The sequence below is a fragment of the Anomalospiza imberbis genome, chromosome 1 (genome assembly GCF_031753505.1).
Source record: "Anomalospiza imberbis isolate Cuckoo-Finch-1a 21T00152 chromosome 1, ASM3175350v1, whole genome shotgun sequence".
In the NCBI taxonomy this organism is placed as follows: domain Eukaryota; kingdom Metazoa; phylum Chordata; class Aves; order Passeriformes; family Viduidae; genus Anomalospiza; species Anomalospiza imberbis.
In genome coordinates this window covers 14,549,302-14,575,122 of record NC_089681.1, presented here as the reverse complement: position 1 = coordinate 14,575,122, position 25,821 = coordinate 14,549,302, and the positions used below count along the sequence as shown (strand labels likewise).

Here is a 25,821-nt window from a genome sequence, read left to right as displayed (position 1 = left end):
ATCCCAGAGGCACTATTGCTGTCACTGATGGCTCAGCCTTGGCTAGAGGCAGGTCTGCCTCAGAGCCAGCTGGCATTGGCTCTGTTGGAAGTGGGGAAAGCTTCCAGCAGCTCCTCACAGAAGTCATCCCAGTAGTACTCACCTTCTACCAAAATTTTGTCTCACAAGCCCATTACAGTTTCTTTGTGTTTCATGCCAGCTCGTCCCCAGAACAATGTTGGAGCTGTAGAGAGGACTTGAACATTGAGGGGTGGTTGGTCTCTGGGGTAAAGCACTGCCAGCAGAGGAGGCAGGACAAAGTTCATATCAAGTGGAATGGTGCAAAGAATGGTGAGTTTTGTTCAGTACCACTGCTGATTTTTCACATTCCTCATCTCACATCCAGCTCTTAGCCCCATGTCTGAAATTGGAAGTCCAGGGAAAAGGCCAAGAGCATCACTCTCCATGTGGCTGGTGCCATTGGTTGATCCAAATTCAACAGCCAAAGCAGATATTATGATTTAAATGAAACTTGTGATGAGGAACAAATTACACCAGAAAATATATTATGGGTCTTGCTCTTACACTTGATGAACTGTATGTCTATTGATTTAAAAATATATTTTTCTTTCTTATTGTCACTTAAATGTATGGGATAGTAACTGATTCATGAAGCAGTAGGTATTGTTTCTTTTAACTCTGATGATAATTACTTTTATTTAATGAATAAGGTCCAGGTTCAATAAAAGACCCATCTGGCTTCATATAATAAATTGATTTTATGGGGCTGCTGTGAAGTGGAAGCCAGAGAGAGTTTTTATTGAATCTAGGCCCAAACACAATATATCACAACTCTCATTTTCAGCTTACTTCATCTATTAATAAAAACCCATTTAATATCCTTGGAGATTTTTCAAAAGGTTTGTCCTTTATCCTCCTTGTCATAATTAGCACGGAGGGTAATTAGTTTTTACATAGGCGTTTTCCTTCATCTAGATAAAAGTCATCTAAATTGTTTTCATTTGCTTATGGAAATGAGAACACCACATTTTTATTTCTCCTTCAATTGCTCCCTGGCGATTACCTTAATTGGAATTACTCTTTCTATACTCTGTTGGGGAGATTAACCCTTCAGGGGGGTGGTGGACAAGGAGCCCAGAGCCTTTGGTAAATGGCACATCAATTGGTTGTGCGTGGACATACAGCCTTCGGCTGCCATGTCAAATACCCACAGCAAGACTTTGAAGGTCATGGGACCCCTGTGACTCTGGGGTAGTCTCTGGGGAGAGAGGACAGATCTGCAGCCCCGTGCATTGCCTCGGGGGAGGCCACTGGGGTAACTTCCACACTGTGCTGCCCACACTGGCGTCCCAGGATTGCTCTCCTGAGTCCAACATGGGAAATCACAATCCCAGAGCAACAGCCTGCCTCAAATCCATTGCCATAGAAGCTGGAGTCTTTGGGATGCCCCAACTCACAGTGCTGCATCTGTAAACAGAGCTAGAGGGGAAGGTGAGGTGAAGCTTTACCCAGTGAAGGCTCAGCTCCACCACAGGGCTCCATTTGCATTCAAGGGACTTTCAAGGGGCCTGTCTGCATCGCTGCTGAAATATTCTGTTTGTTTGTTTGCTCAGGAAGATTGCTGTAAAAATGAAAAAGACATATACATATATACCTGCAATAAAATTCATAGATTTTGATATAGTTTTACATGTAATACAGTGTCACATAGAACTCTACTTGCATTTAATAAATATCTATTTTCTATAATGTATTTTATTTGAGACAAAATTTGCATGAAAATATAAAGTAAATTAAAATTGAATTATAAATTGCAATAAAAATTATTATAAGATATGATTATTTATTTAGTAGCAAGAATATTTAAATTTGCATTCCAGTTTCAGAATCAAATGGGCTAAAAGGAATTTAGGACTCAAATTTATTCCTATCTCTTTAAATATTAAATGAAAATTTTGATTTCATAAAAAATAATGTAAAGAATTTTCAGATTTCAAAAATATTTTTCTTTTATTATGACAATTTTTAATTCATTACTAATATTTCAGGGACACCAAGTCCTTAGATTGTTGTTAGTACAATTTTGTTACTCTTTTGTGTTAATCTTCACAGCATTCTGCAAACTGTGATATCAGAGGCTCCAAGACAGCAGAAAGGCATGTGGAAAAGAGGAAAGATAAAATTGAAAAATATTGAATAGTTTTTTCCCCTCTTTAAAATAATAACTTGTTTTAAACAACACAAAATATTATGTGTGTGGGGTAAATATAATCTGTCATTTCAGAAAATATATTATTTAATCTTAAATGTTTCCAGAACTACTTACTCTCACTCTTAATTATGAGTGCATTGTCTATTATTTATCACAATCATATTTTTTTCTTTTTTAAGTTTTGAACTCACATGGGATCTGTCAGGGCTTTTTAAAGACTGGTTGCTTATGCATGTATTTTGTTTAATTACCAAGCGGCAAGTAATTTTCTGTTCTTGTTGAATGATGCAGACCATAAAAAGTTACTTATTATGACTAGATATAACACCTATCTGACATCTTTATGTCACAGACTCAGTGGTATCTTTTCTTTAAAATTAAGGTCATTAGAAATCCACATGCTAACCCTTCTCACATCAGGAAAAACACTTTCAAAGGTAATATAGTAAAACCAGGAGTGCAAGAAAAAAAGACCCATAAAAATTAGGCACAGAATTAAAAACCTGGGCAAGCACATTTGCTCAGAAATCAGCCCTGGTGTGTACTTAAGGGCATATCTAAGAAAGGAAAATATTTTCCAGCTGACAGCCACTATTAACCCTTCACTATGGAACAAAGCTAGCTGTGATGAATCTGCTCCCTACTTGCATGTCCAATGAACAGAAACCAAGTTATAAATTACTGAATTCCATAAACTTTGTTGCTGGGGAAGAAGAAAGGACACAGATTTCAAATATTCCAATTTGAAATGTAACACTGAAGGTGAAAAAACATGTCTAAGCAGGTGAAAACTCAATAAGGAAACCCAAGAGATACAAAAATGTGGCATATGGAACAACAGCTCAGAGTCACCCCTCGGAGCCAAACTTCACTTTGGAGACTTGACTACTTATAATTTAAAACAAACAAAACCAAGTCAACCTCCAAAATCTTCCCTGGGCATCAAATATTTAAGCTGTGAGATCATTGGAATACCCTATTCTGGACTCCTGCACACTGCTTCAGGGACCAATTAAAAGCACATTTTCATTCCAGTCCTGCAGGTTTCACCGCCTCAGCTACTGGTGTCAAGGGGTGCCAGCTGCTAATGGCACAAAGCCAGATACAGAATGGGATACCTAGGGCAAGAAGAAGGCAAGAGAAGGAGGAAGCAAAAGAAACCTGCTTGCTGCAATCACTCACATGAGTAAAGCACTTTAATATTCATCTTCCTAACTGGAACAGCTAGCAACATTCCCAGCGATGGCCCAGTGCAGTAAGAAATGAGGAAGGCCAACACACAGGGCTAAAAGTGCTTCATCCCCTTGGGTAGGAATGGGTGCACTTGGAGTGATGGTGTGTAAGGAAGAGTTTAACTGAAAACAGCTTCTATCATGTGATGAGACCTTTCTTTTTTTCATCCCATCTCTGGTTTTGCCACAGGCATTTTGATGGAGAAGCAGAGATTAGAGGCTAGTGGAGATGAGAAGTCAGTCAGCAACTAAGCAGGTAGTGTCCTTTGTACTACGGTCATTGGGTAAGGCAGCTTGCACACGACAAGACTTTGCTAACGAAATACCAAAGAAAACACTTCTAGAGATAACTAAAAGTTATCTCTAAAGGATAAGGATAAGCGGCTATAATAGGGTTTTCAATGGAAAGGAGGGATGAAATCTGGAGGTACACTATAGGCTTGGCACTTTAGAAGAAGGCTAACCTGGGGAAGCTGAAAGTCTTTGAGGCTGGAGAAAGGAGCATATCTGAGACAGCATCAATAGTGACAGGGAATTTCTAGAGATAAGAAGTTCACCCAGGGTGATTGTTGGGACAGAGTCTGAAGGAGTAATCATTTGAAGGGCAGCTGAGTTGGATATCTATAGGAGTTCCTATTTGAGATGGCCCAGCAATTTGCATATAAAACTTATAATTTGTTTTCTAATGTTTTTTTAATCAAAATAATGTCATAAAGTACAAGAGAGTTCTCACTGTCCAACTGTAGGTTGTGGCAAGCACATTTCTCTCTCTCTCAGGATTTTTATAAAGGTGCACAGAGAGAAGTGAAAGAGAAAACAATTTCTATTTCTGCTCCTTGTTTTTCTCTTGTGGAATGTGTTTGGAGAATTGTTTACCTAGAGCGAATGCCTGGTTGGATCACAGTGGATTGTTTGGGCCTGATGGCCAATCGGATCCACCTGTGTCTGGACTCTGGAGAACAGGGTCACGAGTTGGGAGTGAGTTAAGAGAGTTAGAGAGAGTAGCATGTAGTTTTTAGTATCCTCTTTTATATAGTATATTAATGTATCATAGCATAATTATAATAAAAAAATCATTCAACCTTCTGAAATAAGTCAGACATCATCATTCTTCCCATTGGGTTCACCGACATCTACAACAGTAGGTGCCAATGGCAACTGGAGGACTAGTTTTCAGTGCTGTCATGTAGCTAATGGAGATGGGCTTCGCCCAAGGGATCCAGCAAAAGCCCACCACAGAAAATCTGATTTCTCTCTTCAAGTGCCTCTTTCACTACAGAGAGAAGCTGGATAAATAGCATAGAGTAGGTACCTATCTTTTACATAGCTAATGTAGATAAGACAAAGCAGACTTCAGGAAGTAACTCGAGTGTTCGAACTTACCATGTGGTATTAATGCCTTCTATGTGTCTTGTCTTCAACATTGATGTTGGACTCTGGGATCCTCAGAGCCCAGTGTTGGAAGACCATAACTGGGGAGATCAGACACTCAGCTGACTCTTACCTTGTCCAAAACTTGCTGCTTTATCTGGATGTCCATAGGGGGCTCAATGGGATTCAAGCAAGGGCACAGACAAAGCTGCCTACTGTCATCATGGGATCTGTCTTCATTATTTTTCAACTGGCCTGGAAGCCTGTAGATGCCTCAGTTAACTGAAAGCTGGAAAATGTCCCAATTTTTAAGACAAGTAAGAAGGAAGACCCTGGAAACTACAGGCTTGCCAGTCTTGCTCCAGTGCCTGGTATAATTATGGAGATTATTCTGGGAGGTACTGAAAATCACTTGAGAGAAAATGGAGTCAGTGGTCACAGCCAGCAAGGGAGCAAACAGCCAGGATCAGGAGGGGAAAGTCCTGTTTGACAAACCTAATTTTCTTTTATGACAAGGTCACCTTCCTTGTTGACCAAGAGAAACCAGTAAATGTGATGTTTTTGATGTTAGCACAATTTTTGGTACTGTGTCTTCACAGCATTCTTCTGGATAAACTGGCCATCACACAGATAGACAAGTCCATCATAAGCTGGTGATCAGTTGCGTGATGGGTCAGGCTCGAAGGATTATAGTACATGGGGTTATATCATGATAGCAGCCAGTCACCAGTGGGGTTCTACAGGACTCCATTTCAAGGCCAGTTCTCTTTAGGTCTTGTTCTTTCTATAATGTTTTTATAAACGATCTGGACAGAGGAATCTCACGTGCATAATTAGATTTGTTGACAGTGCTAAAGTAGGAGGAGCTGTGGATTCCCTGAAGGGGAGAGAGTTCCTGCAGAGAACTAGAGAGCTGGGAAATCACCAGTCATGTGAAATTTCACAAGAGCAACTGCCAGATTCTCCACCTGAGATGGAGTAACCCTATACCTACAGAGAAATTGGAGAATGAGAAACCTGGGAGTTTCAGTCCATGGCAAGTTGAATATGAATTAACAGTATGCCCTTGCAGCCAAAAGGGCCAAGAGTATCCTGAGGTGCATCAAGTACTTCATGGCCAGCTGGTCAAAGGAGGCGATTGTCCACTCTGCTCTGCGCTGGTGTGGCCTCACCTCAAGTGCTCTGTACAGTTTTGGGCACTACAATAAAAGAAGTCTATAAAGATTTTAGGGGAGCACTTATGAGGAGGAACACTTATGAAGAGGGGCTGAGGGGGCACTTGTTCTATTTAGCTCAGAAAAAGAAGGATGAGGGGTGATTTAATCAAAATATACAACTTTGGAAAAGGAGGCAGAGGGGCAGGCACTGATCTCCTCTTTCTGGTGACCATTCAAAGGACCCAAGGAAATGGAATGAAGTTGATCAGGCAAAGTCAAGACTGGGCATTAGGAGAAAGTTCACTGGGAGGCTGGTCAGTCACTGGAATAGACTCCTCAGGAAAATGGTTGCTGCATTAGGACTGTCAGAGTTCAGGGGATGTCTGGACAATGCTTTCAGTCGTATGGCTCCGTTTTAGGAAGTACTGTGAGGAACAGGGTGTTGGATTTGATACTTATAGGGCCCTTTCAATTTGAGATATTCTATGATTCTGGAAGAATCATGGGTGGAAGACATAGAGAGACCAACTTGCTACCTATGGCACCTGCCTTGAGTCAGACTGTGCATAATGGGTACTGTTCCAGATGACAGCAATGGATCATCAGTTGTCAAATATGTCATGTCTCAAATGCATGGGTTACTTCATAACTTTAGCTCCAGACAATTTACCTTCTGATACTTATAAAAAGTCGCAAGTTATTTCAATAAATGACAAAAATCTATTTTACCCAAAGACCATCCAACATCCACTACTTCAATTTATCTTTATGAAACCCCCTTCATACAGCTGCATCTCTGCACGCTTCATAACAAAAATCACTTTCCATCTCAGCATCTACTAATGAATCTTCTTTAATTGCTGACAGCAGAATGCACAACATCAGTTTCTTCTATGAAGCCAAATCCAGCTCATGTTGCTCATTCTTCACAGCTGCTAAAGTAAATGGCAAGCACAGCAGCAACAATGATTTGGTACATCAAGTTTAAGCTGATGTTCCAGGTAATTCTTCTGTTGTAGCTAATTTGGTATTTTCTTGCTTGTGACTAAAGTCTGTTGTTCCCTAGACTTTTGTATGATGACTTCACTGTGTCAGGGATGTTCTAGACAGTCAGAGAGTGACCAAGACAAGGGGCACTGTGCAGTTTCTATGGCATATGTGCACATACAGGAATAGCTGGATATGGAACCTTTAAGGCCTACCTCCACTCCCAGGCTGCTGCTCGATGCACCTAGCAAAAATGCAGGTACATAGCAGAAAGGCAATTGATTGCTGCTGTGCAGGATGAGTCTGTTAAATAATAATAATAAAAAAAAATCAGTACTTGGGTAAATTTAATGTAAAATTCATATATTGTAATGCAGGAACATATTTGAGTTACTACATTGTACAACAGTAATTTACATGGACTTTTGGAGATGATCTTGTTCGTTCTTCACTCCTTTGCTAGTTCTATTTTTGTATCTCTCTGACCCATCTTTTAATTTCTTGTGATCTCCCCTTCTGTCTTACTGCTTTATGCCATTCAGCTTCCAGTTCTCCATGTAATTGCAACAACTCCCATTCACACTTCCCAAGTTTTCTGCCACGAAGAATATGGATTTTCCATAGATAAAGATGTTAAAAAATTTGGAGTACATTTATTGACTTCACTGTGCCATGCAAGTTTTAGAAATGTAGAAAGAAAATTACTAGAAGACTTTTCAGTCACATCATTCAGTATTTTTTAACTTTTCGCTGCTTTTTCTTAACCTTTTCTAATATGTAGCCATATAGAAAATACACATTTTGGTGAGCTTAATGTAAAATATTCTTGCTCTGCCAGAACATGATGTTTCAAAAATTTTAATTTAAAAAATCTAGCAACCTATACATCTAATTAACGTTTTTATTTCCTAAAATTAGCACTTTCGAATAGAAATTATTTGCCACGTCCAGTTATGTTTAATATTACCCTGTTGGAGTGTCGTCAATAGCAACAGTAATTTATTCTCTTTTAGAGACTGCACCAGAACCTGAATACCAGGTGTTAAGCCTGGTTAACACCATGACCCAACCAGTGCAAGCTGGAAAATACAGCTGTTCAGTAATTCTCCAGGCCAAATCAAACCTCTCAGAAGTTTTGTGCTGTACTTGAGGAAGATCACAAAGTTCAGAACTATTCTTATTTTCCTCAGCTGTTTGCTTGCTAATTGGTGTTAAGTCAACTTTGTTTAAGATAAGATCTTGACATTGGACAGTGGGAAGCAGAGATTATACCTGGAGATTTTCTGTGTTTTGAGGCTTGTATGCCCGTGTCTCATACTGACTTCAAATTAGTTAGGAAAATGTTTAACTCTTAAAAGCTTTTCACAGCTCTGGTCTGGAAGAAGCCGCTGCTGCTACCGAAAAAAAAAAAAAAATAAAAATAAACACGGAGGGCTTGGACTTCTGGGCAGCAATGGGATTTTTCCTACCTGCTGTTTTAGTGAATATATTTTCATTAGGCTGCTCCCAGTCCCCTCGGTCTCCGAGGCACCCACGGCCGGCCCGGTGACGGCCGGGCTGGCACCAGGTGGCGCCCCCGGCCCGCGGTTCTGCCGCCGCACGCCCGCCCCCGGCCCGGGAGCGCGCTTGCGTTCTGCCAGGGGCATCACTCGGAAGCCTCTCGAATTCACATTACTGTTCTATGTTTGTCTCAGGGTGAGAGCACAAAATACACAATGTAGATAACTTGCAAGGACGTATCAGCAAATTGGACCTCATGGTTATTTTTGCTGTCATTATTTCTCTTTGTGCTACTGTTAGAGGTTCATCCCTAAAGAGAGAAAATAGACACACTAACAGTTTTCATGCGCATGAGAAATTCTTACAAGGCACTGCAGGGATACACGGCCCTTTGCATTCACTGTGGACAAAAAGTAACATAAAGGGATATTTAGGTTAGACAATAAAGAAAATACTGTAAGAAAGAGATTAAGGCACTGGAAATTATTGCACAAGGTGACTCTGGAGACCTCATGACACTGATTTTCAGGAACAAGTGAGACTAGTTTAGGATGAAGAGCAGTGAAGGAAGGACTGAAGGACTTGTCAGGGTCCCTTCTAGAACTGTTTTCTTTAATTAGGTGAGAGAGATCAGGTACTCAAACAGCATCTTGCCCAATGGTATAGGTTGCATAAAGTCTGATAAAATTTTCACAAATTCTCGTCAGATCCAAAGGCACTGATGTAAAAGCAAACTCTGGTATATCAATGCTAATGGCAATCACCCCATTTGATTGCATCCCATTCTCACCCTTAGATTTGACATTCAAAATGGAGATCAGGGTAAAGAAGCATCTCCTTCCTCTTGTAAAGAGTTTCTGCCTTTCCCTTTGGAGTTGTTTCTTTTTAAGATCATCTTTGAAAACAAATGCTTGCCTGCTTGTTTCTTCAAGCCTTTCGAGCGTGGAAAAAGACTTTGCTTTAAATAAAAATAATCTTATTTCATGAACAACATATTCTAACATTCCTATACCACACATTTTTCATATATTGACAAAATATATGTCAATATATATTTTGGGGGACAATACAGGGGGACATTTTTCATATATTGACAAAATTGGAAATAGTAAGATAATTTTCTGAGATTAAGGAGGTAAAAGTGTCTTCATTTTACTACATGAATGTGATGTTTCTGGATTGGATAGAAATTCAAGATCAACCAATAGATTCAGGCATTATTTAAAAGGGTGGGAGGAGGTGCACATCTTCTTAAAACTTGGTAGAGCCTTCCAAATTGAGATCCTTCCTAGGATTGTTAATGACTTTTTCACATTGTTAATGACTTTTATTAAACGAGAGTCTGAATTTGCTTTTAGTGAAGAGTCTTCTCTTTTAGCACAGCGACTTTCCAGCAGGAGTGTCTTTCCTCATGGAGAAACTCCCAGCCCTGTGATTCCCCTTTTTCCATGAGAGCTGCTCCATGTTGCCCCAGGAATGAACCTCATTTTGAGTATTTCTGTCTGTCTTCTTAAAAATGACAGAATAGGAGTGAGACAAAATTATATAATATGAAGCTGCAAATAGCAAAATGGTGTCTAGTTTAAGGCATTGTGAATTCTGGTACTTCCAAATGAATTCAAGATATTAGCTAATCCACAGCAAAGTATATGACACAGGTAGAGACTCTGATTTATAAGCTGTAAGCCCTAGGCTACCTGGAGTAAAATAATCACTGCAGGCTCTGTGTGCTCTGCTTACACTATTTGGAGCTACAGTGAGTACTAGAAATCATGCCTGGATCATGCCACCTTTCATTTCTGCTGTCATTTTGGGTATATGTCAAACTCCCCATGACAAAGTGGAAATATCACTGTTCCTCTTTATGATTTCTTTCCCTACAAGCATATGCATGCAAAGAAACACAAAGTAAAACTTCCTCCTATTAAAGATTCTAAGCCTCATACTATGTTTCAGTTCTACTCATTGGTTTTCTTGTGTGTCCTTCCAATTTCACCTGAATAAACTGATCACTACTATGCCTTACTAGGCTAGGAATCAGCTCCAGGTGGACTGGAAAGCTGCAATAAAAACAATGAAAAGCATTTACTTGTATTATGAACAAGAAATATTTCATTAAAATTCCTCTCTGAGTTCCCTTCTGGATGGATTAACCATGTCACCCATGCAGTTTGCTGATATGTTGTCTCTGATGTCTGAAGCAGGAAGAAATGGAATCAAGCAGTCCCAGGGAAGCACTTGACTACAGTCAAGTGGCAGATTACAGCCATCAAGAGATTTTCTCATCAGATATAGTAACCAGCCACCTTGAAAATAGTTAATAAAACAACTTGACAAGAAATCCACATTAGTACTTAGATTTCACAGAAGCAAGCACATTTGCCAGTATGCCTACAGCCATTTTAGTCTTAATTCCAAAGTCCCCACATTTTGGTATACCCTCCTTCACTAACATTCTTGTATCTTTTAAGAAAACTATCCCACTTCCTCACCTTTCTTAACACTAGTCATTCCAGTGATCACACAGATAAAACTGTAACAAGTTTCTAAATTTTTATGTGCTGTACAAGAAGATAAATTTCCTTGGTGTACATTAAAGACATACTGGGAAAAACAGTCTGGATTATTCCCAGCTCAGGCAAAGGCAAAATTATCCATGGGATTGCTTTTGCTCACAAAATTGGGTGCACTTGGTGGGTAATACAGGAGGATTGGGAAATCTGGTGTGTGCCTAAAGGGAATTTGATTTTGGATTAAAATCAGAAATTAATCAAATTGCATTATGTTAATAATTATCCAACACTGTGTATTACCATTTCAGTGGTGGCTACATGTGCATCACCTCACTGAGCAGCTCACAGCATCGATCTTAACCACAAACGTTCTGGGGATCCTAGCCTGACTTTCCTCTGACCTTTGCACCCACACCAATGAAGAATGAACTTTGATAAAACTGAACAAGCACAACTGCACTGAAATCACAACTGAGTAAAATGTGCAACATGCCACAATCCAACACCTTATATCATCTTTCCTGCTTGAAAGAGTTACCAAGGATAAAGGACAAAAGTCATGGACTAAATTAATTTAACAAACTTTTTGTGTGTGTGTGTGTGTGTGTGTGTGAACATTTTATGAACATTTGACAGACGCCTTCCATAGACAAGAGAATGGTGTTTGTATATCTAACAAAACAGATAAATAGGAAAGGTGATGGGATATTGAGGAATGTGAAACGGCATGACATAAATGGTATGGAGTAAAGGGTGGATATTGTCCTGGTTTCAGCGAGGGTAGTGTTAATGTCTTCCCAGTAGCTGTTACAGGGCTGTGTTTTGATTTTGGAATGAGAAAGCTGTTGATAACACACTGATGATTTGGGTTTTCCTACATCATCTTTATCCTAAGTCAAGGACTCCTTTTTCTCTTTGTCTCTTGCTCTGCCAGTGAGGAGGTACGCAAGAGAAACTGGGAGGGAGCACAGGCAGGACAGGTGATCCAAACTGACCGAAGGGATATTCCACACCACAGAACATCATGCCTGGGATATAAACTGGGGGGACTTACCCAGAAGTGTGGCTGATCTGGGCTGGGGAAAGGGGGTCAGGCATTGGTCAGCTGGTGGTGAGCAATTCCATTGTGCTTCACTTTATTATTTTTTATCATTATTTAACATTACTATTGAATTTTACTTAATTATAAATTATTAAACTGCTCTTAACATACGAGTTTTATTTTGATTCTTCTCTCCATTGCACCATGGTGGGGGAGGAGAGGGGAGGGAGTTGAACAGGCGCCTGCGTGTGTTTAATTTCCATCTGGGCTTAAACCACGACAACAGCACACCAGTGAAGATTTTTAAATAAGTTACCCATATCCATCACAGAATCAGTTTGCAAGGAGATGTAACAAACTTTATTAGAGCAGATGGTGCAATTAAGAAAAAAGAAGCCTGGGTACAGTGTAAAAATTGAACATTTCTCATTCGGGGCAATAAATACATTAGTTTTACTTTTTGAATTACATTGACCCTTAAACAAATTCTGGAAAATTAAGATTGTCAAAACTGACAATAAATTTCTGATTTCACTGGAAAAAAATGTGTTAATGGATCAGAATAAAATATGTTTATTAATGGAAGCTTTTTTAATTTACCATTTTTATTCTGATTCTGAATGAAAAAATAAAATACCTGGTAAATCAATTCCTGTACAGCTCTTCCTATCCTAATTCAACAACATCAGGAGATTTATGTATAAAACCCACTAAAACCAAAATGAAAATTATTTTGCTTTTTAATCTTAAACAATAAGTTATATTTCAGTTCATCTTGAAACAGAGTGATAGGTTGTTACTGCTTTTAAATGAAAGCATGAAAATTTAAGAAAATAATCAGTAAGAAAACTAAGGCCTGACAAACAGATTTTCAAACCTGTTTGTTGCACAAGGGCAGGAAAAGCTACAGAGGAGGAGGAGGAAGAGTAATAGTAATAATAAAGTGATAAGCCACATTCTAAGATGCAAAAGGTGAATCACTTTTGTTGTCAGTCAGTAAAGTGGTAAGGACAAATAAGACATTAAGTAGCACCAAACTTCTCTGAAAAGTTTGAAAGATTTGAAAATTTATGGTGCTCTGAGATTCAGGCTATAGGAAACTGAGCATATTAAAAACAAACAAGAATAGAAGGTGGAGGAGTTTTGGCTGACATTTTCAGAAATGCATTTAGTACAGGAAAGAGTCCCTTTGGAGTAGAAAGTAACTAACATAACCTTTTAGAAAAAGAGTCAAGGGACCCAACAGGAAAATATAGAGCAGTCATATTCACAATCTACTTTTGGAGATCAAAAGGAAGAATAGCTAAAATAGCCAGACTTCTCTTGCTTCAAATGCATCCTTTGTTAAGACTTCTTTGAAGATCCCTCTGACATGCTGCTCATGAGAGATGCAGCCCTTAGCTAAGATGTCCTAGTGCACTTGATAACACAGCCCACCAGCAACAAATGTCTAATGTGAAGAAAGAAGCATCAACAGATAAGGCAGAAAGTGGAACAATGAGATAAGAACAGCAAGTTGTCATAAACAAATCCTTTGCCTGCTGAAAAGAATGTCTGCATACCTTAGAGATCAGCATTAGAACTGGCTCATTGCTTTGTCAACAAGTAAAGAGAAAAGTAAAGATTGAAATAGTTTATATGTCTTGTACGCTAGCAGCAGAAAATGCACATTAAGACTGAAAAAAACAAAGTATGTTAACAGTGATTTGGTCTCTGATGTACCTGCCCAGGAAATGGTATGCAAGGCATATTTCACCTTCTTCTGCCAGATAAGCTACAAATAAGCCCTAGTGACATCAGATAAAACAGCACAAATATTTGCAGATGTCTCTTCAGAACTCAGCTAAGGTAGGTAGTTTGTGGGTTTCTAATTTTTGGCACAGATCCTCAGCTGATATAAGCTGCCTCAGGTCTATTGAAGTCAAGATGCCAAAAGTTAAAGTAAAGCACATAGTTAAGACCCTGTTTTGCAGCACAACAGCAATACACACTATGCACTGCTAAGGCTTGAGTAGAAGATCTGTTGAGGACTCAACTATTAAATCCAGGTCCCTGGGCCGCAGTCCAAAGAGTACCCCCAGTCACCATAAAGAACATCCTTAAAGCCAACAGCATTGTATCTTTGCTGCTGCCATGAAACCTTGAGTGATTCAGTTCCCCTTCAGTGTTATTTGCCCCTACACCTGCATGTGTCCACTAATTTTTTATACATCATAGCAAACCAAACTAGCCACCATAAATGTTCAATGGAGGGCTCTAATTTGCTAATTTGTTAGTTAAGTGCTATGTATACCTTTAGTACTATATAAATAATAAGGCTTACAAGGCTGACCCTAAATATAGGTACTTAAAAGTCAGACACTCTTAACATTAACATCAATCTGACACTTTATTAGCAGCCAGTGAAGCTTGCAGATTCCTGGCCTAATGTGCATATGCCAACCAGTTTCAGTCGTCAGCTTAGCTGCAGGTGACAAAACATCTTTTCTGACTTGCATAAAAATATGTGTGGAAGCAATGAAAAACCCAAGGAAATAATATCCACTATAAAGAAAAATTATACAGAACAACAAAGACATTTAGAAACTGGGAAGGGGTGGTTTTTAAAGTCCATGATGATTCAAAAGTGCAGAAAGATGTTGGGTTCAGTGATGCTGATAGTGATAGATGGGGCATTTGGCAACATGTATCTCCTGCTGTTCCAAGTTGCTTGTCTGAATTCCTGTTGCCTTTGCTTTGTCTCTTTCATCTGAAATGATCTGTCAATACAAGGAGCATGGGAATGGAAACTGAATCCCTGACACGAATAGGATTGAAAGTGCATTGCCAGAAGAGGGAAAGGGCAGAACATGCAAGGGGTGTGCAGGCTTTGGCCAGATGTATCAGTTAAATAATGCAAACATGTTAAAAAACACAAACTGTGTCCTTTGTTTAGCACCATATAAACTACACTTAGGGATCTTGTTTCAAATTTCAAAACTAATCAGACTCTCAGAGCTGGCTTTTAGAATTACTGGATTTGAAGACTTCCAACCACTGGTATACAAAAAGTTAGTACATATAGAGGGGAGCATTTGGCACCTCCTGAAAGAGATTTGAGGCTGGGTGTATCATCAGTGAATCAAATCATACCCTTAGGCCCCTTAAGACATTCTTAAGACAAAGCATTTTATGATACAAGACAGGGGAAGTGAAACAAAGACTGGACCAGGTACTGATGATGACACTGATACAAAGGAAATCCTCAAGGGCAAAAAATGGTTCCACAGAAAACAAAATTGAATGTAAGGACATAGCAAGGCAGACAGTACCAGAAAACAAATACAATTATATCAAAGAAACTGCTCCTGTATAAAAATCAAATCTTACTCTGCTATAAATCCCATTAACCTCAGTTTGTGCAGGATTTTATGGTTTTTCAGATGAAAGAAGGCTGCTGTAGACATTTCTGTAAATAGGTTCTATTTCATCACAGATGAAATTAAAATGCTTTTACAATTCTTTTCCTTTTGTTACTCTTTCATTGCCATTTTTATTTTTTGACATCTTCAATCTCCTTTGCCCTGCCTACAGTTCATTCTGAGAACAGAGACTAATAGCAAAGTGCCATTTTTCCTCTGGTATGACAGCCTTTCACCTTTGCAATCCTTTGAAGGACACCAAGTCCTATGTTTAAATTACTAATCCTCTTTGGATGAAGTCTCAGCTTCTGGGTGGCTTCATCAGTCAGACCCACAAAGCAACCACTTCTCAATTTATATTTTTCCAAATGACGCTCCCCTTATCTGTCATTGTCATATGGCACAGTAGGACATCTTTGGAACATGAGGTGGACTGTCTGTTTTGTCATATTCAGCTCTACTGAAATTAAAACCTGCTTGTCTGCTAACTAATCACACTTTCTCTGCCTCACAGCCACATTTTCACTTCTTCACTTTCCATACAGCCTTCATATTAATTTCAAACTCTGAAATGGATATGATTTCTCAAGATTAAGCTCCAGACCTAACTGATGACCCCAGTTTTTCCTTAGCAGAAATCTTCCACTTTGATCCTTCTTTGTCATCAAACATTCATTTTTAAACATAAAGAACAGCGCTGCTCACAAGACACAGGATTCTGGATACCTGCTTCCAATTTTTAACTATGACAGAGCCGTCTCCAGGAGATTTGCCTCTGGCACTGGGAATGGAGCTTGTCTTCCCTGACTCAGCTGTTCAGTCTAAGCTCTCTACAGTCAAGACAGATGCATGACCAGCAGTCCTAGGGACTTCATTTGCTGTAAGGTACCTTTCACTCTCCTTTGAAAAGTGGGACAGTCTGGACAATAGGGTCAGCCTCCACACCACAGCTTTCAGATGGCCAATATTTACAAAGAAATGCTATCCTTACCTGCTCTTGTCCCCAGATCTCTACTATGGTAATAAAAACCATGACCTTCTTCCACCTGTTACCAGCCTTCCCTCTTCGGGATTCTATATAATGTAACGCTCACATTCTGTGTTCAAAGAGTGCCCAGTTAGATAAAAGAGGGACTATGCATGCTTCCACTGAAGGAAAGTTTGCAGCACCACTCTAGGTGCTGTTAGACATCAGGCCAAGCAGAGGAGGACACATCCACCCTCCAAGGGCAGGTGGAGAGCTCTGCCAGTAGTTGGCCACATCCATCCAGCTTTCTTCTGTCAGCCAGTAGGAAGGTTCTTTGAGAATGATTGTCAATGTCCTTTCAGCTTCTATTCTGCAAATCTTTCATATTTGCTAAATTTGTTAGTATCACAGCATAGATTCAGCATTCTAAATACGGAATTGTTTGGCCTGCTATGCTCAGATGTCACTCTCACCACTTTCACCTTCTAACTTTATATTTCTTCATCTTGATATAAAGATCTTGAGCAGAAGAAATCCACAAAGCTCTGAGTGTTCAGAGACACGTGTAATTGAGCTTTTTAATTGCAATGATTATGAAAATTGAGGTTAAAAATTAAATTCATATCCACACCAGGTATCTGATTGTAAATATCCAAAATTCAGAAATGCCCAACTAACACATTATTGATTTATTCAAGAGTTAGTTCCTAAGAATAGATCCAAAATGCTTTGGATTTATCCACCATAGCTTAGACTTTCCCACTAGCTCCTGATTCACCCTTTTAATCAGAGGGTAAGAAGGTAGGGTAGTCTAGTTCAGATGTTGTGACCTGTTAACGGGCAGTTTGGCCTGAGCTGATCTCCACTCTTGGTCCAGTGTTGAGAAGATTCAGGAATCCAGAAAAAAGCAATTATCACTGTAACAAAGTTTATGGCATCAGGAACAACATAATAAGGAGAGGCTGCTGAAGCAATGCACTCAGTTTTTGCCAGGAAGACAATCTGTTCCTGGCTCATATGAAGGTTGTACTCAAATTTAGGTCTAGCCTTATATGGTCAAATAAGGATTCTGTCTGTGCCTAAGGAACATTTCATCTGAAGCTATTTTCTACTCTTCCTTTCTCCTTCAGCTAAGGAATATTTAAATTCATTCTGAAAGTGTTCTCCCCGTAATGAACACAACCAGTATGCACTGGCATCTTCTCATGGTATACACATCATGGCACAGGCCTTACCAGAAGCAGCACAATTCCTACAGACCAATTATCCTTCTGACATTTAATAAAAAACTGCCAGACAAGACAAGAGCTTCTATCATCCACCTAGTCTGAAGACAGATGGACAATTCTCAGAATTTCAGTCAAGCAATTGAAATACATGGGGTGTCAGAAAGCATTATGTATTTCATCTGCATTTTTAATACAATGGTTTACAACACAGAAGTAAGTGGGCAGATGTATACATTTTATATGGATACAGTTACATACAGATATAGATACACACATATACACATTTAACATGCTATACAAGAATATTAAATATTAGCTTATATGGTTCATATGCTTTTATAAACATAATCTCCTAAATGTAGAATTTTGTATTGTAATAATATTAAAATATGGCATTCAAATACAAATAACTTATTTTAAATTTGTTTATGTTGTCTGTTTCTTCAGTTTTTTCAGAAACCACTTCTGTCCTGAACAACTTTATAACATACCTTATTTAGTAGCTCAATACTAATCAAAATTTTGTATCAGCCTTGTATAGCAATTTCAATAATAAATCCAGTTATTATTTTTACAGCTCTCCAAAGTGTGATATTAGTCTGAGTTTGTAATGCCAATAAACCCTAAGCTAAGTACATACTTAAGCACTTGCCTGGATCAGAGCCAACAAAACCAGCTGAGATGGGGGTTTCCTTAAAGGTAGACTCATGAAACATTAGCATGGAAATGGTCACTGAACATTTTTAAGTAGATTACATAGAGAGACTGGGCACAAACAAAGAGAAGACAAGAGACACTAATAACTGCCCCTGTTGGACATGACAGGAAGCTGAGGTCAGGAGACACATCTGCTAAAGGCATCCCAGAAAGAACCTGTCTCTGTTCTGTCAGACCACATGCAATAGTAAGACTGTCACTGGTTTCTGCTGACCTTAATATGGCCCTAACAATGGGGAAAGGGCCAAGTGGGAGATTCAAATGCAATATTGCAGTTTTGGGGACTGCATATATGTTTCTACCACTTCCATCCGTATTAAGGGACTGCAAAAACATTAGAATGTTGAGAGAAACCAAGCCTGGTGTTCCCTCAGAAAACAAAAAAACCACTGCAGATGCGCAGCTGGAGTGATGCAACAGCATCATCTATCTATTAGTCAATACAAACAGTTTCATAAATATATGGTGAAAAATTATCAACTATGTTCTTTAAACTGGTTTAACACATTAATTTTCTCATTGTATGCAGCATTATTTCAGTGGTTTCAGTACAATAGCTGCCAGCACTGCCCTTAGTCTGGATTCCTGCTTTGCGCTTAGAGCTCCCATGTTCTTCCTGTTGTAAATTTACTGCAACATTGAAAAGTCCAGAGTTAGGGATATGCAGATTTAAAAAATGGTGAAAATAATGGCAAATTGTATGAACTAAAACATGCTCTTCTCATAAGATCTGTTCATATGAAATAAAACTTCTTGATATTTAAATTCTAAGGCTAAAGCTTGAGGCATAGCAAACTACTAACTGCTTTTATATTTATTCTATAAAGATGAAGGATTGTTGGTCCCTGTGGGATTACAAGTCTGAGAAGTGCTGTTATTTCAGACCTGATGTTTAGGCCATTAGTGATTTAATGCAGTCTCCTCCTTTACTTCAGTAGTGGCAGTTCTGTCCCTAATGTCTTTTTTTTCCCATTTAGCCTGAGGATTTGATGTGATTAACATCTGAAATGTATTACTGGGGTTGGTGTTAATTAATTTAGCTGAAATATTACAACTTTTAAACTCTATTGGTCACGGAAGGCTGAACGATAAGGCTAATTAATTCTGAACAATTTTAACCGTAAACAAAAGTATTTTAAAATTGAAAGAATGTAAAATCAGAGAAAGACTTTTCTCTGCCATTCTTTATTAAGTTCCCACCAGTGGCTAGGTGTCCTGTAAATAATTATTCTCCCACTAACTTTGTGTTAGCTGGATAATATAGGAAGAATGTGCTACAGTCTGGGATTCAAATAATTATCCCAGCAAAGATATGCCTCTTAGAAATGGCCCAGCATTTACTGGAACTGGACCAAGTTCATCAATCCCATATTCCAAAACCTTCCACACTTAGGCTTAAATTCTGCAGTTCACATTTTGAGTCTGTGCGAATCAAATCTTTTTAAGTTTCTCCCTCATTAGTTTTCAGTCAGGATTGCCAGTTAATAAAATACAGGATGGCACAGATGCTCAACTCATGTAAATTTTTCTCAACTCCTGCCACTTGATAGCTGTCTCTTTGACGTCAGTGGAACCATGACAATTGCCATCAACCCAATATTCATTTTTTCCCTCCTGTTACCCACTTCCCTGAAGACATGAATCACTGGATGCTGCCACTGTTGTCATATAGTGCCATACAGACAAAAGATAAGTCACCTAGAAAACTTCACATTTCATGCTATCAGAGGATATGGATTTGAAAAACTAGTTTGACTCAAATGACAAATGATGAAACACTGAACTGACCTTTTCTTCTTTTCATGCTTGAGTATAAGGTTTTAATTCTCATGCCTGCAGCTATTACTCAGCAGATATCAGCTGCTGAAGGACCTCTTCCCACATCCTCAATATCTATGTTTGCTCTGTCACTTCTGGTACTAATGGAAGCAGCATCCCTAAATACATTTTTATCATTAAATATTAAGATTAAGAAGAAAGGATGGCAGTGTTGCATCTTCAGTGGGAAGATGTGCACAGGCTGACAGAAGAAAAAAAATATTTAAAATATATATATTTACAGGTCCAAGGGAAGGACTGTCCTATAGTGTGTGGAACATATGCTGGTAAATTACATTCTTTCTACATAAAACTAAAAATTCCTTAATCTCAGCTGTAGAAGTAGCAACAGGTCACAGATTTTATCTGTAAGCATTCTTTCTGGGCCCAGACTTTCATTCTCTAAGGGTTGCAAAAAGGATTTGAGATTTTTCTGAATTAAAAAATATATTCCTTTCTGCATTATATAACCCTTCTTTCGATACAGTAATTTGGCACCTGTACATGAAAAATAAAGACATTTGGGTCTGAAGATCCTCAGCTCAAACAATGAGAGATAAGGATAATACCTCTAGAAATTACAAACAAGAAAAGAAATCTAAAAAGTCTACAATAACATTACTTTCATATTTTCTCTTTTAAAGTGATGCATGGATTGTTATTATTGTTGCCAGCCTCACACCAAGAGAGCATACTGAGTCCTTCTGTTGATAACACTTGGATGATATTTGCTAGTACTTTCTAAAAGGTCATCTTCTAAACAACTAGTATTGGTTAAAATAACCTTATTTAGAAGTCCCATTTTTTACCTCCAAAGCTGCAATATTCTTCTTTTAATGCAATATAGCATTAAAACTGAAGAAATTTCAGATTTTTAGTTGAACAATAAATAGTAAGCTTGGGGGGTTTGGTTATCTTGCTTTGTTGTGGTTTCTTTGCTGGAACAATCAAACTAATTAGTCATGTTCTGCTTTTCAGGTTACTACTTTCTGGTCTGTTTCACTTTAGGTTTTTCTCTAATTATTATCACAGAGCTATGTGATATGTCATTCAGATAGTGTTGCGCAGAAATTTTCCATCAAAAATGTTCATTTAATTAAAAGCTTCTATTCAGTTAAATGAAAACATCTGTAGCTACTCCTCATATTATATATTAAAAGATAAGCACTTTCAAAAAGAAACCTCCCTCTTGCACATTCCAGAAGTTAAAAAAAAAAATTGAAAATTATTAAAAATAATTTTAACCATTTTACTGGAGTAACTGGGGATCAGGTGGAAAGATATGGGATTGAGGAAAATATGGCTTTTTAACAAATTCTGTTTCTATTATCACGTGTGCAGTTCTCTCTAAAATACCTGGTGAAAATACCTGGTGAAAACATTTTCACTGACTTTTGGCATAGTTTGTTTTATTAAGGCCTACATTTAGGGCCTTTATAATTGTTTTAATGTTTTTTTTTCAATGTGGTCTTTTAAAATCCAGATCAAACCTTCCATATTACAGGAAGCAGGTAACTGCAGCTGAAGAGCCCCATAATGGTTGTTTTCAGTTTGATGGAGGAGGCACAGGAGGGTAGCACCCTGCTGCAACAGCCACGGTATACAGTGATGAAGCCAAGGTGATTTGTCAGCACTGCCAGTGCAAATAAAAACCATGTCATGCCACCTGCTAATGCAGCAAGATTTCAGGGAATTCTGCAGAGGAGCTGAAGATCCATTTGAAGGATTCAGTAGTAAAGCTTTACATAAGAAGGGAGTTGTGCTTTTCTGTTTCTCATTTTCTTTGACAAGTCATTGCATTGGTTTAAAACAGTTGGATTTTCTCAGAATCCTTTATTACAGTACCCATTTAATTTTAATTTACTCTGCCTCTCTACCCTTACAGTTTGTCTGCCTGCACTCTTGCTTTCCACATATCTGCAAAGACAGATGCAGCCATGAGAGTTTTCTTAGGTTTGAGGCAGCTCCTCTGCTGTGCCCGTCAAAGCACCATCATCCCCAAGTCTGTGGCAGCTCCTTTCAAGTAACATCACTGTACTTCTCATCTGTAACAGCCTGACACAGCCGCGGGGCTCTGTATGTGAGCTCTGTGGGGCTGACACGCCTTTCTTCCTCTTGTTAACATTATTTTCAGTAAAAGCATTCCTACTAGCTATGGCCAAGTCTCTACTTACAGATGACTGTAAGTAAGCCATCCAAAGCAGGAATGCTCCAAATTCTCCAAGCATTTCCATGTTTGGAGACCCTCATGCTGTCACATGGCATCTGACAGTATGTTCACTCTGCTAATAAGCCTTTTTGAGTTGTAACCTCAGAACACACTTAGATCTCAGATCACTAATTATCATTTTCATTCCAGGAAAAGCCTTGTTCCAGATACAGAGAAACCTGTGAAATTGAAATAACATCAGACTTCTCACTCACTTCACACAGTTCATGGAGAAAGCACTTGCTCATGTCACATTTCATGTTTTAAAAAGCCCCTGTACCAATTAAAAAAACAAACAAGTTCACCAAATTCCATTATCCTCTTAAAATGGCACGGATTACAAGATTGTGAAGTTTTTTCTTTAGTAGTTTGCTTTTCCTCCATCTCATTTTGCATTTCAGAGTTACTGGTCTTAAAAGCAAATTAAAGAATGCATTTGTTATGGTGTACACACTGGAAAGACTGCATTGCAAAAAGAAAACTAGACTACCCTGGTCAGTAGCACTCTTGTCACCAACCATCTAGGAGGTACCAGAAGACAGCAATCCTTTCCAATAGGCAGTGTGCATGTTGCTACACTTTTCCAAAGTTTAATGGAGTCAAATATTATTCATATAGATTATTCAACGTCAGCTGGCCTTGCATCCAGAGAAAAGCCTGATGAGGATTTAATTTATTAGTGCAGTTGCAGCCATACAGAGTCTATTGAACACCTGTTTCACAACATACCATATCCTAGAAGCTACAAAAGACTTTCCAACATGCCGTAATAAAATTAGGATACACGATGTTTAAGAAAAAAACTTCTAAAAGCTAATGTGCAATTAGTACAGATCCAGCAAGATGATGAGTTTTGCCATCATCCAAGCCTGCACTAGATGGGAATGTGGTCAGTAAAAATGTTCAGATGTTGTATATAGATTCAGGTTATAATGAGCAATATACTGCTTCTAGTAATTGTGATATACATCTGGAAGGTTATATAGGAACAGGATGGAAAACTCTGGGGAAATAGAGGACAACCTCCATTCTGTAATATATTGCTTGTAATATTGCACAGAGGGAATGTGGCCAGGAGTTTTGCATAAATAATGTCAGTGAGTCAATCCAAGAACCCTGCAATAATGCATCAGCCTAGAAGAATGATTTGTGTTCAAACATCTGCCTCCAGCTATGCTTTTTTCCTATCTATTATTCCGTTCCCTATTTCACATAGTCTTATATCACTGGGAAGACACAAGTGGCATTTGACTTGCATCAAGTGATGATGGCTTTTGTGGACACGACCTAACTATACATCTTTCATGCCCTTGTAATTTTTTCTGCATTGCCATCAATACTGTTGATGACTTTCATGGTAAATTAGGACACTCCAACCTCCTTACCCAGGAACTATTAGGTGCCTTTTTAATCTATCTACTTCTTTGCTGTGAAATATGTAATCTCTGAATCATAAACCATCAAGGACAAGGACTGTTTTCTTCTGTACTCACACAGCAGAATGAGGTTTTATTCTTATCTAAAGTCTTCTGCTGCTACCATAATGCATCTGACACGATCACATAATGTATGTCTGTGTTTGTTCAAATAATTCCAAATCTACTAAGAACAAAAGAAGAAGAGCAAAATGTATCTTGGGATGAATAGAATCTACGCATGAATGTCCAATGAGGTAGTGAAGGACACAGAACGAGTCTGTGAATGGTCACACACATAGGGGAGCTACTGACCAGAGTGCAAAAATTCCTAGGACCAGATTTGTAGCACTTGAATGGCTGATCTTGTTAATACCTATTTTACATGCCATTCATGTTTACATGCAATATCTGATTCAAATGCACAAAGGGTTGTGGAACCTGTGAATAAGAAATGAGGCTAAAGAATCTAGCTTAATTGACACTGAATAAATCACAATTTTGCTCATAAGAAGGAAGTTAAGGTAAAAGAAAACATCTTGTGCCACAGATACAAGAAACAAAAATGAGCCTTAATATACTTCAAGAATACAAATGTTCTTTGAAATCTATTGATGGGTGCTCAGTGCTCCCCCAAATGGTGAGGAGGGTTTATTTCTGTAAAGTCACAGAGGAAGTTTTCACCTACTGCTAGGGGTTTACAGTCAGAGAGAGAAATAAAACATCAATAAGGCAGATGAAGAGAGAAACCTTGGGCTGCTGCACCTTTCAGGGTCTAAGACAACAAGCCATATACCACAGAGCACAGCAAGGGTGCCGTCACATACTAGGACATATTTTAGGAAGGAAAAAAGCACAGGACCTCTCTGTCTATCCTACTATGCAGTGAGTCACAGGAATATCATCTGTCAACACCTTAATGAGAACTATGCCTCCAACTGTGGAGCAACAATGGGAAACTGCATACTGGCAATGACCCCTGAAGGGACAAACCACCTTTGCACTCCTGATTATTATGCTAATAGCACATAAGCTTTAAAACCACAGGGCAGACTAGCTTTTCTCCTGTATTAACTACTGTGAAGTCCACCACAAAGTCATTTGTCACCAACATACTTCCAGCACTGCTGTAACAGCTGTGAAAATATAATTACTCCCTCCATCTCTATCCCACTGGGTACCAGTCACTGCTTCAGTGGTCTCTTTGGATATGTTTCTGTCCTCCACTGGCCAGAGGTCAAGTTTTCCAGAAGCTAGTTGCCTGTATAAATTACAGTGCACATATTTTACATCTCATTGTAATGCTTTCTTTTGCCAACATCCACTTCTTTGCAATGTTCCATTTCCAAGCCATTTTTCTGCAAGCCCCAAGAGAAGTCATCAAACAAGCATGCTAAAAATTTATCCACAGGCATCACAACTGCACATTTAGCTGATGAAGACATAGAGTTTATATAAACTTTGATTTGGAATGCCTCTTCTTCCAAACAGCTAGTCCCATATGGGACCATTTGCTCAGGAAAAATAGGACTGGGGGAAATGTCTGAAAGCCCAGTAGAAGAAGACACAGGTTTCCCACAGCTACTTTGGGGCAAGAAGAGAAACTTGATATTGTTCTGTTTAAATAATTTTCAGTGTCAGCATTTGGAGTACCAATACAATTGAAGGCTGCAGGAGAGGTGCTGGGTAGTGAGAGACCAAAGGAGACATGATACATCTGCTTCTGGGTTTGGGTCTGAAGTCACAATGTCAAGATTATGCTAAGACTTCCAGAGAGCTCTTTGGAGACAAGCAAATGAACAACTGCAAAAGCAGAAAAATTATCAGGATGGTCTTTCTGCATTGTGATACCCTGGAATAAGTCCTGCTACTCCTTTTTCTTCTGTCAAAGTTACAGGGAGAGTACCAGCTGGGCATAACAGCCCGTCACATAAAACATGGGGAAGAAACAACTGACTACAAAACTAGTTCTTTGGTATTTAAAGGAATATGAAATAGGCCAAGGGCAACATTCCTGAGCTGGATGTCAAGAAGGAAACTTCAGAGAAGTA

The 25,821-nt window shown here is 38.7% G+C and overlaps 1 long non-coding RNA gene across 1 annotated transcript; it reads left to right on the top strand.

The window, feature by feature from the left end:
• The first annotated feature begins 6,449 nt into the window (after positions 1 to 6,449).
• Positions 6,450 to 8,345, top strand: LOC137475650 (uncharacterized). The gene is made up of 2 exons (XR_011000016.1): positions 6,450 to 6,973; positions 7,973 to 8,345. It is a non-coding gene; the product is annotated as an uncharacterized lncRNA (long non-coding RNA).
• The last annotated feature ends 17,476 nt before the right edge of the window (positions 8,346 to 25,821 follow it).